Below are 14,579 nucleotides of genomic sequence, written 5' to 3'. Positions count from 1 at the left end.
GTAATGAAATAATTCCCCCGTGCAGTTCCCATCCCTGAAGCTCTCCATAGAAAATATCCATAGTAGTAACTTGGAGTACAGCAAGAATGTGAAGTCATTGTGCCACATGTTGTGCTATGCCTCATGCTCAGTCAGCAGGGTTAACATAAGGCAGGCAATCAGCTGCTGTGACTGGAGAGGACATGACAGCAAGGAACACATTGTATAAAGCTGCTGGGGAAGTGGAAGCCCCTGTACTGATGGTAAGAACAGCTGTCCACTGGGAAGGGTAAAGAGAGCCAGGAGCGGCAGGTAAAGAAGCAATGAAATTTGCATTCAAATAAAAGAAAAAGCCAAACAGAAAGATGTCATAGTAACAGAAACCAAGTAATGAGAAACTAAGCCTGGAAAACGGAAAAATGAAAAAAAATTCTCTTTAAAAAAAGATAGCTCTTGTCACCTTGAGTTCTCCAAGTGAAGCAGTTGGGGTTCTGTGTGGTTGGTACTACAGGGAAGCCAGTAAGCCCACTAGACATCTAGGGTGGGGAAGAAGAGAGAGGGATTCTGCCAGAGAAGCCAGCTAGGTGGAGTGATCATTCGCTTGAGCACAGCCTGGACCTGAACAGTTGTTTCCGTTGCTGCGGTGCTCTCTGCAGCCTCTAGAAGTCACACTCGCACAGTGTCACCCATGGAAGTGGCAAGAGTCAGTGTGAATCAGTGCATGGTTCCTAGCTTAGCCAGTTTAGTTGGACTTCGATGAAGTCTTTGAAGTATATTCCTGTTTTTCCAGCAATGGTAGTATGGTCTTGCAACAGCCACATCGGCCCTATTCAGAAAGCACAGGTCTGCTTGCCCCATGCTACATGCAAGCAACTCAATTGCTTCCAGGTGACCCCCACAGTCATCGTCAGATATCACTCTCCTTAAGCTAACCTGCCAGCCCCACACTTTTATGTCGCCAAGTCTATTATAAAGTTAATCCACAAGCTGGATAAATCACCACTAAGAGTCGGCTGCAGTAAGAACTGAATGCTCACCTACCACCTCACGCATACATCGTCAGAGTATGAACGCTGGCAGGAAGTAGCTATTCTCTTTCTTCTGTTAGTTGCTGAATGGTATAATACAGTCTTGTTTCCCTTCCAAAAAGTGTCCTTTGTTCTGAGAGTGAATTTATATAGACCAAGTAGTGACACTTTTGTACATGAGAGTCTTAACATTTGAGTAGTTCAGGGGTATGGCTGGAAAAATACAATTCATGCTCAGTAAGCATTAGCCTTTTTCCACTTCTTTCCTTCCTAAAATTTATGGTCACTTCTATCCACCTTTCATCTGCTCAAGAAAAAATTAAGGAAAGAGCCTTTTCTTATGTTCTTCACTTAAACAAAACCAGGCTTTCACATTCAAAGAGAATCATAGCCTACTACCAAGATAATAGGTGAGATGTGAGTCCAAAAGTCCCCCCACTGTGTGCTTAGCATTCACGGGTGGTCAAAGCTGTAACTGAGCTACCTCACCATGGTGCAGCAAGAATTCAGAGATTTATTTTATGCAATTGGCATTCTATTTATACTTTTTGGTCCACTGTATCTTAGAGTGCATTACTGAGTGTTTAATCACAATATACTGTACCTACAGCACAGTTCCAACACAGCCATTTAGCACATGAAAGGGGAAGGAGGAGATGGGAGAAAAAGGAAAAGAGGTAGTTTGATTTTTGTAAAATTTAATTCTCACTCAATTAAAAAAAAAAAAACACACCACAGTTAAGCATTCTGACCATTATCTTCCTCCTATTTCTAACTCCTGTCAAGATCCTTTCACTCAGTGCACCCCTTCTCCTTAGCATCTCAATTCATTTTGTCTTGACCTTCAGAAAGGTAACCCTTGCTTTCTGACACCCAAGTTGTTTATCCATGACATAATTCTCCACTAATCTCTTAAATTTCTACAGCATTAGCTGTCTTCTTGACTTAACAGGCTTTACTGCTGCATCTTCTTCTGAATATTCAGCAGCTCTACCCTTGGCCATCAAACAACAAAAAAATACTTCTTTTTATCTTTCATGTTGTGCACATTAAAATTCTCTTTTATAATATCCCAGTCTTTTCCCACTCCTCTCTGGTAATGCCAGTGTCTCCAGTTCTCTCAGAGTTTCTCTCTTCCATTCTTCTCTTGTTTGCTCTGTGGCGAGACCTGTCTAGCTAGCAACGACACAGCCCCAGTACATAGAGACCTGTTCTTTCTTCGTGCAAACCTTAACTCTTTCTGGAAAACACCAAGTTAAAGGATTAAAAAAATATCCATGTTAGCTTCCTGTGCAATATGTCTTTCTATTTTGGTCTGTTACACAAACCGCAGCTCTCCAGAACAGGTAAAGCTTTCCTATCCATGCCTTGTAGCATGCCAAGTACGTTGTCAGTACTTGACAAGTAATTGCTGCCTTCACAGAATATTCTTCCTACCTCATAGCTGATCACCGAGAACTGCATAGCCCCAGGTAATTTAGCCCAGCAGCTAACCAGAAAAGTCCAGAAAGAGCAAGTAAGCGTTTTGAGGAAAGCTCATCTCTCTCTCAGCTGCTTCTGGAACCAGATGCAAAAGACAAAAACAAAGAAAAAACCCCAAACATTAAAATAATTGCAACCAGCCTAAAATCCTCATTCCTTCTACTCCTTATCTTGGCAAGTAAGAAGTACAGTAGCTTGGCCTCCCCTCCAATTAGTTTGGCCTCTCTTCCAACCCGTGGGTGTGGGCTCAAGGGTGAAGGAATATGTAGGCTACAAATCTGTAATGGTGGTTTATTTAGTACATTTCCATCAGGCACTTCAGTTTTTCTCCTTTTTTCTATGGGAATATGTTTTCATTTAATAGTACCAAACATAATGGCAAATGAATGGCTGATCAGGCACATAAAAACTTACAAAAGTCAAAATTAAGAGAATACAAAAGACCTAAGTATGACTCATACACAAGAGATATAAGAACATCAAGCAATAAAGTCCATTATTCCTAATCACTTGGTGTAAGTACACTTTTACTTGTGCAGAAACAATTTTTTTTAATTATTTTTTTCCCCTCTAAGGGAGAGATTTGTCCTTGTAGCACAAAAATGTGTGCTGTGTTCTTTGTTTTGTGGCCTGTTAACATAATTTTAAAAAGGAACACTTACTGTCAACTTCCAAGATGAGAAAGTTCTGTTCTGATCTTAGACTGAGACTTATGCAAGAGAGAATTGCTCCTGCTCATGAATCATTACCAATTTTTCCAAAAGGCTGTGTCCTACCCAGAGAGGAGTGCCTTGATGGTTCATGCGGCATGAACCAAATACCAAGACTTTTCAACACGCTGACACAAAAGATTCCCCTGAACCTGGTTAGAATTCAGAGCACTACCCCTGCAAAGCTCCCTTTACCCTCCCTTCTGGATTTGATAGATGAGAAAGAGCACAGGTAGCAGGTCCTGAGAGCTGTGGAGGAAAGGGGCTGGCACAGCTGTGAAAGGGCAAGGAGAGTCAGCCACACAAAAAACATTGTTGATCTATGGATTGCTAGGTGTCTTTAAACTCTGTATTGCGTGGTAGAAGGGCAGGTTACTTCCTTTCAATCAATGGCTGAGGATGGTATCCAATCACTGTAACGTACTTACATTCACAGCCATGTAACAAAAGAAAATATTCTATGAAGCCAAAAGTACACACAAAACTGACTGTTTCAACAGTTCCTGTGGTTGCCCCAGTGAGAAGACGATATATCTCGGGGTCTATTCACCCTGCCTCCTGTTTGGCCACACCATGGGCAGCTCCAACACATGCAATCAATATCAAGAAGATTATTAGCACAAGTGTTGCTTCTTTCTTGTTTTCTTTTCTGCTTGACTTGCTTTTACTCACAGTACTCATCAACAGATTTAAGGAGAACCTTCTTAATCAGTATATTCCCCATCACAATCATCACCACCATTATTGTAATTACATCACTCCCAAAGGAAAAGGTTATTTAAAAAAAAAGTGGTTTTCAGGATAGAAAAATTATCTCAATTCAGCAGCACTCTGATTTGGTTATTATTGCACAACAGTCAATAAAAAGATAACTTTTTGGACTTAAAAAACATCATCAACTGGAAGTATCCCAAGTAAGTTGAGAACACTCACAAGCCCTTATGGTTTACAGAGTAAAGGTCAGTCAAAGCATTAAATCCGTCTTTTCATCTTGTTTATCCCAAAGAGAAAATTTGGTATACATCTAACTTCTGTTGATTTCATTTTCTAATAAAGAAGGAACTGATGCACTGACTGTAAGCTGGGAGTAAGGAGCATGCAGTGTTTCAAATGCAATGAAACTTGAAAAGTTTAGTTTGGTGGAGACTGTTCCCTACAACTGCGTGTGGCTGAATTTTCCAAAAAGTAACAAACAGTCAGTGAAATGAGTTTGTATTCAGATACATTTGGCTCAGTAGGCTGTGGTTTAGCCCCATAGGTAAATTCACATTTGACATGGGTTAAAATAAAATAGTCCTTGGCGACCGGTCATGGTAACTGAAATCTTACTCTTGGAGGACTGGTTAAGAGGGTCCGGATCCAATTCTTCCACAGTCACTGCAGCTGGAACAGAGCTGGTCTGTCAGTGCCCAGCTCCATCAATCCTATGTGTCTGATCTGTCTGAGTTTTGCTAAGAAAACAAAGTAAGGGAGCCCTGAGACGCACAGACATAACATAAATAAAAAAATACATTCACGTTTCCAACTGTCCACACATTCTCAAGAAAGTTGCACCTATGTTATATTACTCAGCATGTGGTTTCAATTGGAACAACAATGCGCATTTGTTCGCTTGCAAGCTGGCTGCTAACTACACTACTACCCGTGTTTAAATGCAGCACGGCCCACCACTGCCTTTCTGGGGTCAAGCGTCTGGCATGTGCCTGCTACGTTATGGTCGGTATAATCTTACAGATTACCCAAGCAGCAGACGCAGGTTCTTTGATGTCATGAAGGCATGTTTATATACAGTACACATACACTGTATTTTTCATAAGGTAGAAGGTCCAAGAAAGAGGGTACTGGGGAAAGAAACAAGCAAGAAAAAAAAAAAGTATCTATCTAGCTCTTTCCATTCCCATTAGATTTACTTAATTAAATAAACAATTATTTTACACTACTTTCCTAAAACCAAACTTAAGTAGTTTTCACTCATTATTTTTACAAACTACTGCTTGTGAAAGTTGTCTTGCTCTGCAGAACTGTTTGCACTCACACTATCACTGAGACTTTTTTTGGAAATGCTTGCAATTACCAAGTTTTCTGATAAAACGTTAATGTTTGTTTCCATATTTTTTTATTTTTTTTTTATCCTCATGGATTTAGGACAATGCCAACATTTTCACTAATAGATTCTGGATCTTTATAGTGGGGAGACAAAGAGTAGAAGTCAATAGGCCTCACTGAAAATCTATACCCAATGTACAACTTCAGTGTAGAATTCAGCAAGAGAGGAGGACTTCGTCGCTGGCCTGCTAGGAAAAGAATTTAACTCATGTTTTCCAGGTGTGCTCTACTCCTATCTTATATGCTATTACAGGCCTTTCCTAAGCTAGGTAATGCTTTCTAACAAAGTTTCTCCAGATACTTCGTTATAAACATCCATTTAACTTACAAATAACTTTTTGCAACTTGTGTTTTCAATGAAGCCTTGCTGTTATGCATTTGTCTTCAAAAATCTCTTGACCTCACATTTTGGAACAGGGACCTGAAATTAAACAATGGGATGACCAACACATGTGACAGTATAATTAAAACCAGCACTATAATGCCTGCTCAGAAAAGGACCAAATTAAAGTTTGCCATCTCCCTCAACTGTGACATTGCCTAACATTTAAGTGTTCAAAGTTCTAATCTTTATAATGTAAAAAACATAATTTTACAGGGCAGGGGAGAGAGGGTTATTTACAGAGTTAAACAGTGTGAACTAGCAGTTCAGGATACTTTTTTTTTTAACCCTTTCAGTCCCAAAAACAAGCTCTGAAGCTATCCTTCTCCGATTGATGCATCACAAAAAGTCAGTGTGGAAAACGTTCCTAACGCAATTAGAATTTCAATGAATGCAGCCATTAAAAGCTTCATAGAAAGGAAGAAAAATAAAACGAAAACCCAACCCTATTTAAAGATTTTATGCCCATCTCTATTGTAAAATATTCCATGCTGTTCTTCCTACCCTGTAGGCTTTCGGGCCTCATATGGCCACCACAATGGAGCCACACTCCACAACCACACCCCTAGCGCTCCTGATACCAGTTAAGGAGCTGCATAGAGATGGTCACACAAATGACAATTAAGGATCTCTGTTTATATTTAGATTTAGGCCAAACATTTCCAGTGAAAGCCCCAGAAAAGGAGAATAGGTTTAAAGGTTTACTCGCCTCTGACGAATGTTCTCTTTGTAACAGAGGGTTTTTTTTACCTTCAAGAGCCTTGTATATAGAGCCCAAATAGAACACAAGCTCCTATTTTGCTAATATTTCTGTACCGTTGAGATGTAAGAATATAAACTTGAATCATGATGAAGTATAAACTGTACCAACATGTGAGATTTAAAAAACCAAACCACAAAAACACACATCAGGATTCTCTTACTGCTAGATTTCTCTTCATTTTACTCCATTTATCTTTTCTACCTCACCCTGTCTTCTAGCAAGAACCTTTCAGTTTCTGAAAGCTTACACATCTTCTGGAAGTGAGGGGGGAGAAGGCTAGGAGAAGGCAGGAAAGGACCAAAGACGAAGGTTCATTATTAATGCAAATATATCCACTGGTTGGTATTACAAATTACAGATAAACCCTCCAAGTGACTGACAGTTAGTACATGTACAGGTGGGTGTTATTGGCATCTGCTCAGATAACTGATGATAACAGGGCACTCAGATTGCTCTCGCACTAGGTGAAGTGGCTGGTAGCAGGGATAATCATCCAGACAGGGTGTAAAATTAGTGACTAGCGATTAGAGGAACCTAACTCTTTTTGTTATTCCTATTGCTTTAGCAGATGAAAGAGCAGATAGAAATAAACAGGTCTTGGCATGTCCAGCCGTATTGTCATTCAGCCAAGCAGATACTTTTAAATAGCCCAGAGCTCTGTCCATGTTTTTTCCCTTCTAGGTGGCTCATTACATACCACAACCAGGCACCACTGCATCTGAGTTTAAACAGGAGCTGTGGCAAACTCAGCATTTCTAAACATCAGGCTTGCTTTTAAGTAAACCGCTTCCCCCCCCCCCGCCCCCCCCCAAAAAAAAAGGATTGAGGAGCTCTAGTCTGGGCCAGTATGTTTTTCAATCCCGATTTAAATATCCATTCAGACAAACAAAAGGGAAACAATGGGAAAAAAAATCTTACGGATAATTGTGTTATTGCTTTTGAAGTTTGAAGGGAGATCAATGGCACAAGCACCTCAGGATGTGGTTCTGCACAGCACATCTTTCAAGTGGCAAAGCCGTTTTAAGACACTTCCACCTCCAGGTATGCCAAGACACTCAAGAGAGATTACTGCTTCCTTAGTAGTAGCAATTCAAGCGGGTTAACGACCGGCTAAAGTGCCAGGTAATATGCTTTAGTTCTATTATTTTTCTGTCTTTTAAACCACATTATTTCAAAGATGAGGATATGGGTGGGGAATTGTAATAGTTTAAGCCAACACAAGATAGGACTGCTTTCCCAGTGGCTAGTCCACCCATGCGACTCCTACCATATTCCCACATGCCCACTGTTACTCTTGCATTTTCACTAGCAACAGTAACTCCATCAGGAAAAAAAAAAAAATCTGCAACAAGCAGTTTTCAGTCCCCCAGTGGCTCATGCTGCAGCCCCAGTCACTAATCTTAACCCATTGCATGGGCAGCGGGGAGGAAGAGGACAGCAAGGGTCTCAGAGATGGTGAAATTACTGCTTTGGACAGCTGAACATTTTTAGCTTACCTTGAACTGATCTTACATCTTTAGAGGACCGAAGTCCAATTGGTAAAGTTGAGGGGGCACATACTACCAGCAAGACACAAAAAATGAGTGAACAGGGGCAGGGACTCTGAAAGCAGCTCTACCCTCAGCAAATTTTTATTGTTGAGTTCCAGCCTCAGTGAGGCAGCCCCATTTATGGGAACATGCCCTGACAAAGAATAAAGACTGACGTTTGCTAATCTCAGAGAATCAAATTATTTGGGCCATCCAGGCAAGACAGCTTTGAGAGTACTTTGAAGAGCAGCCAGGAGGAGTAAGCAAGAGTCACAACCTCTGGAAATGGCATAAATTGTATCTTAATCTCATACAATCATCACCGTCCAGACAACATGCAAGGAGACTTATGAGAGACAGAGAGAGAGATACAGAGGGGAAGGTAAGAGAACAGAGATCAATGTTACGTCAGGTTAACATAGGCAGGTTTACATGGGTCTAATGGTGGGCAGAATTGATCCAGAGCCTGTAAAACTGGTATGTGTTTCCCTACTATGAGGGTTTTATATCCTCTAACAAATCAAGCATCTGTGAAAAGCAAATACTGTGATTTGTCTATTTACATAGTGAGCTAGTCTGTGGGTAATCTTTTTCTTGTGCGTATCAGCACCACTAACAAAATATTTTACACCTTCTGTAGCAAAAACTGACAAGAAGCAAAGGCAGTGTGATGTAGCAAAGAGTGCTTACAGTGTCTCAAAGAAAGAGAAGATGCAGGAATTTCGAGTGAACCCTGCGTCTCCTCCCCACACACTTCTAGTCCTGAAAATCCAGAAGAGGGATTTATCCCCTTCTACAGCCTCAACAACAAATCAATGCTATACTCCGCCACATCCATTCCAATGTAAAACCAAGACAACCTTAAGGAACAAACAAAAGCACTTTACATCACATATTTGTCTCCAAACTAGAAGAACTTATTATACTTTTTCACCTGTATGATATACTATCTAAGCATCTCCTGATAGAATTGGTCAACAAAACTTGAGCTGAGATTTGTTATTCAACATCTTGAGTAATAGCTCTACATTTCATTGTCCAGGCAGCTACAAAGGTTTGGGTTTTGTCTTTTCACTTCCTGAGTAGTAAATTAGGAGTGCAGAAATTGCATGAAAATTAAATCAGTCTGCTTCTAACAAAATAAGGAACAAGAGAATGGATCCAACAGAATATTTCATTTTCTAAATACCACTTATACCCAGCACTGGTACCCTTCCAGTGGCTCAAAGCAAACCACCTGCCTTCCTGCTAGGAAATCCCCATGCCCTGGCTGGCCAGAGGATCTCTTTTCTTCGCTCAGGTGCCAGCTGCCCAGTTGCAGTTTGCAGCATATGCTTGCAGTTCGCATGTGTCACATAGGCCTTTCGATTCTCCTCTCAGTGAAGAGCCAGATAGATCATAAATGTATTGATTCAAGCCAAATTACATTTCTCCAAATGACAAATTTACTATGATTTAGCTTTTAAACTGTAGCGCTGCTGTAGATACAAACGATAAATATTAGGAAGAATTACTTTACTGAAAGAGTGGTCGGGCACTGAACAGTCTGCCCAGGGAGGCGGTTGAGTCACCATCCCTTGAGGTATTTAAGAAACGTGTAGATTTGGCACTTCAGGGCATGCTCTAGTGACAGAAATTGTAGGGGGGTTTCTTTGTGTGTGTATGGTTGGACTCGATGATCTCAAAGGTCTTTTCCAACCATGAAGATTCTATGATAACACATCAGCTCATTTAAAACCATACCTACATTGATTTCTGGCTGCACAGTACATGAGGTGTTTGTTCAATAGCCTCAGATGATGGTGCAGCATCTCTTATTTACGTTTGTGCAGTGTCTTTCTTTCCCGAGTAATAAAGGCAAATCTTCCCACTTTTAGGGTCTCTGCTATTGAATTTCAATTCTTTTTTAAAACATCACGGCTAATTTAGAAATGACAACAGGTACACAATCTGCCCATTTGGTGCCTCCATTTCCCTTTAGTAAACTAAGGATTACACTGCCTCGAGAGGATTTGCAAAACAGCAATTTTATGTTTACTGTGACCCTTATGGCAACATCCAATAATAGCCTTCCCTGTCTTTGGCATGTCAGCCTCTACATTAGACCAAGCATTCCTGATAATTTAATCAAATGTCTTAGCTACCTCTACTCTGACTGTGAATGACAACTATCCCCGTAACCCCTCACTGCTGTGACATCCTGAGGCTTTATGAAATAAAGATAATCTGAATTAACCAAGAGATGTAAGGTTAATGGACCTGCTGAGCACACAAAACATGCAAGTTACATTTTTCATTAATGATCATTTGGAGAATGATTGATTTTGCCTCTTGAAAAAAACTACAAGACAGTAATTTCCTCTTATCTTCCACAATTTCATAGCCTTTTAAGCTTAAAACCTATCAGATGAGATAGTAAGTAATTGCAGAGTATTTGAGCGTCCTTCCTCTGGAAGGAGATGATCACAGTTTAATCTGTGAGAGGAAAAATATATTTTATTTGACTAAAACTTATGACAGGTAATAAAACTTCATTTAGGCCATAATCTGCTATTTCAGAGAAAATGTCCAGTCAGTTTAAATACTTAAGAATTCATATTGAATAAAAGCTGAAACAACTCCACTAAGAGATGAATCCAGAACACATTGCTCTTCTGTACTAAATACCATGCTACTGTAATATGCACAGATTTCTCTCTCTCCTCTAACTAGGAAACATTCTTAATTCCATATTTCATTGTTGACAGGGATTCTTTTACAGTATTTGATTTTTCACTATGTTTACTTTTGTTGAAATGGTAGTTTAAAACAGCGGATTTTTTTCCTTTGTTGAAAATTATAAGGAAATAACAGCAATCCTTTCAGAAATTATGTTCTCACAATAACCAGGGGGGATATTTCGGGTTTATCAACCTCTTTTTAGAATTCTAAGTCACACCCCTAAAGGTTTTCTTGTTTTGTGTATAGTTGATGAAAACTTCCTCCAGATACATGTTCAGAGATGAAATTTGTTTGGTTTCAGTCTAAAAGAATAAAACCATCAACAAACAATGCAATACTAATGTTTGACATTAAACTGCTGTTCTAGTACACTATTTTCACTAACGTTCTCAGTATAATTTTTTTAAACTACTTTTAAGATTCATAATCTATTTCTCTAGTCAGGATCAAACAACTGTTCTCTAGATACGGGGAGGAGTGACTATGCGGCAATGCTTAAGTGCTAACTCTGCTTGCTCTCCAGGTCTCTAAAATGTTAGAAATAACCATAAAATACCTATTACTCCTCAGCCTTTCACACAAGTATCTAAAAGCCTGCATATTACCAGTAGGAACAGGCGATTTTTGAAACTGTTTCTGTCAAATAGATTTGAAGAGATTTAAAACTTGTTTGTCACTTTATAGTTTTCTAGGTATGTAGTTGGGAGGTTGACATTTGACAGAGTTGAAATTCCTACATTTTGCACTTATGACGTTTTTAAGGGCCTGCACATGAACGTATCTCATCTGGGCAATGAAATCTTTTTATGCTCACAGATAGAAGCTCTGAAAATAGGCACATATCCATGACATACAAGAACACAGCAGTGAGTCCCACCTGATGATGCATTTTTTTTCCTACCATAAAAAACTTCCATCAGTCTTTCTAGGCAAAATAGCGGGGTAGATTAATTACTTTTCAAAATGAACATAGTAGCACCCAGGCAGTCTTTAGTCCATTAAACAATACCAAGAAAGAGACAAGCAGATTGGCCTTTGAAATATATGGAAAATATACTGCTGACAAAACTATTACTAGCAAAATCTTTTTCTCCCTTAGCAGAAGTTACGGGTGGTCTTTAAAAAAAAATAGAATAAAAAATTAAGAAAATCTTGGCTGCAGCTAGCTCGCTGGCAAATGCAAAACCAAATATCTGGCACCAGGTGTGAAAGTAGTGAGGCACCCCGACCTCACGGTCATTAGAATTTTGCAAGATTTCCAACTCAAGTAAGATTTCCCAGCTCACACCTCCTTCATCAGCCCTCATCACACTGGCTGAAATTATCTTGGCAGTGGGGATAATTATTCATCAGTTACAATAAGTGTTACAGACATAACCGAACCAAACGCAGCGCACAGGACAGATATATGGCTTCAGGAACTCCCACCATGTCTGTTGAAAACTCTACTTGAGGAGGGGGGGGACGGGGCTAGGAGCTGCGCCTGCAGCCAGCAAATGCCCCACTATAAAGCCACCTCTTTGTGTTATCTTGAGCTAGGACACCCACTACAGCCATGGGACTTACCACCAACCTGAATCATCCTCTGGATAACTCAGTGAGGTGGCCTCATGCAAATGCTTCATTTAAAGTCCTCATTTTCTTAAGCAATAATCCAAACCACAGATCTGTAAGTAACCCCTCATCAGTCCCCACCCAGAAGACACAAGGTTGATCTCCAGCTCCCATGTCAGTAACAATTTATTTGCTTGTCCAGTCAGGCTTTTTCATTCCTCCTTGTATCAAATGTCACTTCAGGCCACCATCTAGGTCCCTGTCCTTCACACAGATAGCACATTATTGGGAAATGTTTATTTTGCCATATGCCATCATGATCCTGGGATGAAGTATCAAATGACGGGCTTTCATCTGGATAGAATTTATTCATTATATCACTACTTTATATTAAAGAAAATGCACCAGTGTGAAAGTATGAACGGAAAACACATTTTGGCTATTGAATAACCTGGAAATTATTAAAGTTAAAAGCTTTTGAGTCAGACAGAGCAGCATCATATTATTAGAATAATACATTAATGTTTCAGTCGTGCAACTTCTGGGGGTCTTTTGAAACACCTGTGGAAATAAGTTTTGTGCTATTACAATGCTAACAAATACACTGGACCTAGTCACATTAATTGCTCAAATTATCCATATGACAGAGATTTATGAGATAATAAAACACATCCTGATATAAATATAATAAATACTTTGTATTAAATACTACATTGAGTCTATTTTCAAAAACTTCTTTCTATTTTCTTTTTCTCCTCTGTTTTCCTGTACCTCAGGATACATTTAGTTACAGCTGCTACTCAAAAGTCCCCGATGTCATTTGCGATGGAAGGGAAACTGTGAGAGCACATCATCTACCATACAATGGAGAGTCTATCTTTAAAAAGAGAAGATACTGCAGAATAGATTTAACTCTTTTTCAAGGAAACCACGTCAATGACTCCAGCTCTCTCTTCCAGCACAGAGGAAGAAGCACCATTTCTTGCTATCTCTCCTTCCCTTTGTTAGGGCAGATTCCCAAACATCATCACACCTCAACTTCACCTACTGGCTCTTCGCTTTTACTGCCTTCTCCAAGTGTTTTGTCATTGATAACAGAGTCTGGCAAAACATTTTCCTTACCTAGCATTAGTGTCCCTGCTTTTATATTAATAATTGTGTCATAAAAGTGAAAGATAGTAAAGTTTTACAACGTCTAAAGATGGGCCTGAGTGGCGAAACTTGCACACTAAGTGAAAATCTTCCCAACTTGGGATGTGTCCGGTTTCAAGCTCTACATAACTTCTTCTCTTCTAAACGTTTACATGTTCTGCTACTCTCTAGTGAGGAAAGCAATGTGAATATACTGAGGTATTTTCATTTTTAGTTTCTGATCACAGAAAAAAGCGTAGCCATTAGAGGTAAGAAGGTTAAGATGCGATAGTTCAAACATTTGGTTCGGGAACAGAAAAAAATGCCAGGAAAAAAAATAGGTCATTGCATTAATGAATTCATTATGCTTTTTTTAACTACAGTAATTTCGAAAGCTGATTGTCCACATCAGTAACGGATAACCAATTACCAAAGGGAACTGAATGAATCAAAATCATTAAGTTGAAGAATTTATTACCAAATGAGTGACTGTAGATTTAAGTGACAAAAAGAGAGAAGTCATTCAAAATAAAATGCAAACACTGGCCTAATCTAATCACAGGCACAGAAAGGATTTATGATCCTCACAATATACAAAAGAATTATTTCCTTCACACTCTTAAAATCAAGTTTACAGCTATATGAATCTTTGTCTGTTAAAGTAGGGAAGTAGGGCATATGTGCAACATAAGAGCCAGTCAAATATTTTTATTCAGTTTTATCAAAATATAACCACATGGCCTCTTTATCCTTCTGATTCCATATATTTCAACAGTTCTACATTACCAAAGCCATTCAGAAACTGCCTACTCCCTATTGTGATGCTCTAAAACAGCCAAACTCACCAGCTGATGATCATATAAAAACTTGGTCCAAAGCAAAAATTCAGCATTCCCAAAGAAGCTCTCTTAGGATCCTTCTTGTGGTGGTTCAGGACATTAAGGGCTCCAGCTCTCTGGGTCACCCCTCTAGCAGACATTACCCCACCCAGAGCAGGAGGGAACTATTCCTCACCACAATTAGTTCACAGCTGAAATACTGGCTTCAAACTGCCAACACAGCTGATTGCACATCACTCTCACCTGGCTCTGAGGTGGAGCAGCTGATTGTTCTTGCTCCACACAGGTGGGCACCCTTCAGCAGAGAAATGCAGCAGACAGCTGGAGATGGCCCTGTTTTAAGGTTCTGCAGCTA

The 14,579-nt window shown here is 39.6% G+C and overlaps 1 long non-coding RNA gene across 1 annotated transcript in view; it reads right to left on the bottom strand.

The window, feature by feature from the left end:
* Nucleotides 1-14,369, bottom strand: part of LOC141743971 (uncharacterized) — a 238,548-nt gene extending 224,179 nt beyond the window's left edge. The window contains exon 1 of the long non-coding RNA XR_012587292.1: nucleotides 14,231-14,369. This is a non-coding gene — a long non-coding RNA (uncharacterized LOC141743971). The remainder of the gene's footprint in view (nucleotides 1-14,230) is intronic.
* Between the last annotated feature and the right edge of the window lie 210 nt (nucleotides 14,370-14,579).

Source organism: Larus michahellis, chromosome 5 (assembly GCF_964199755.1).
Source record: "Larus michahellis chromosome 5, bLarMic1.1, whole genome shotgun sequence".
Lineage (NCBI taxonomy): Eukaryota > Metazoa > Chordata > Aves > Charadriiformes > Laridae > Larus > Larus michahellis.
This window is presented reverse-complemented; position numbering and strand designations above follow the sequence as displayed.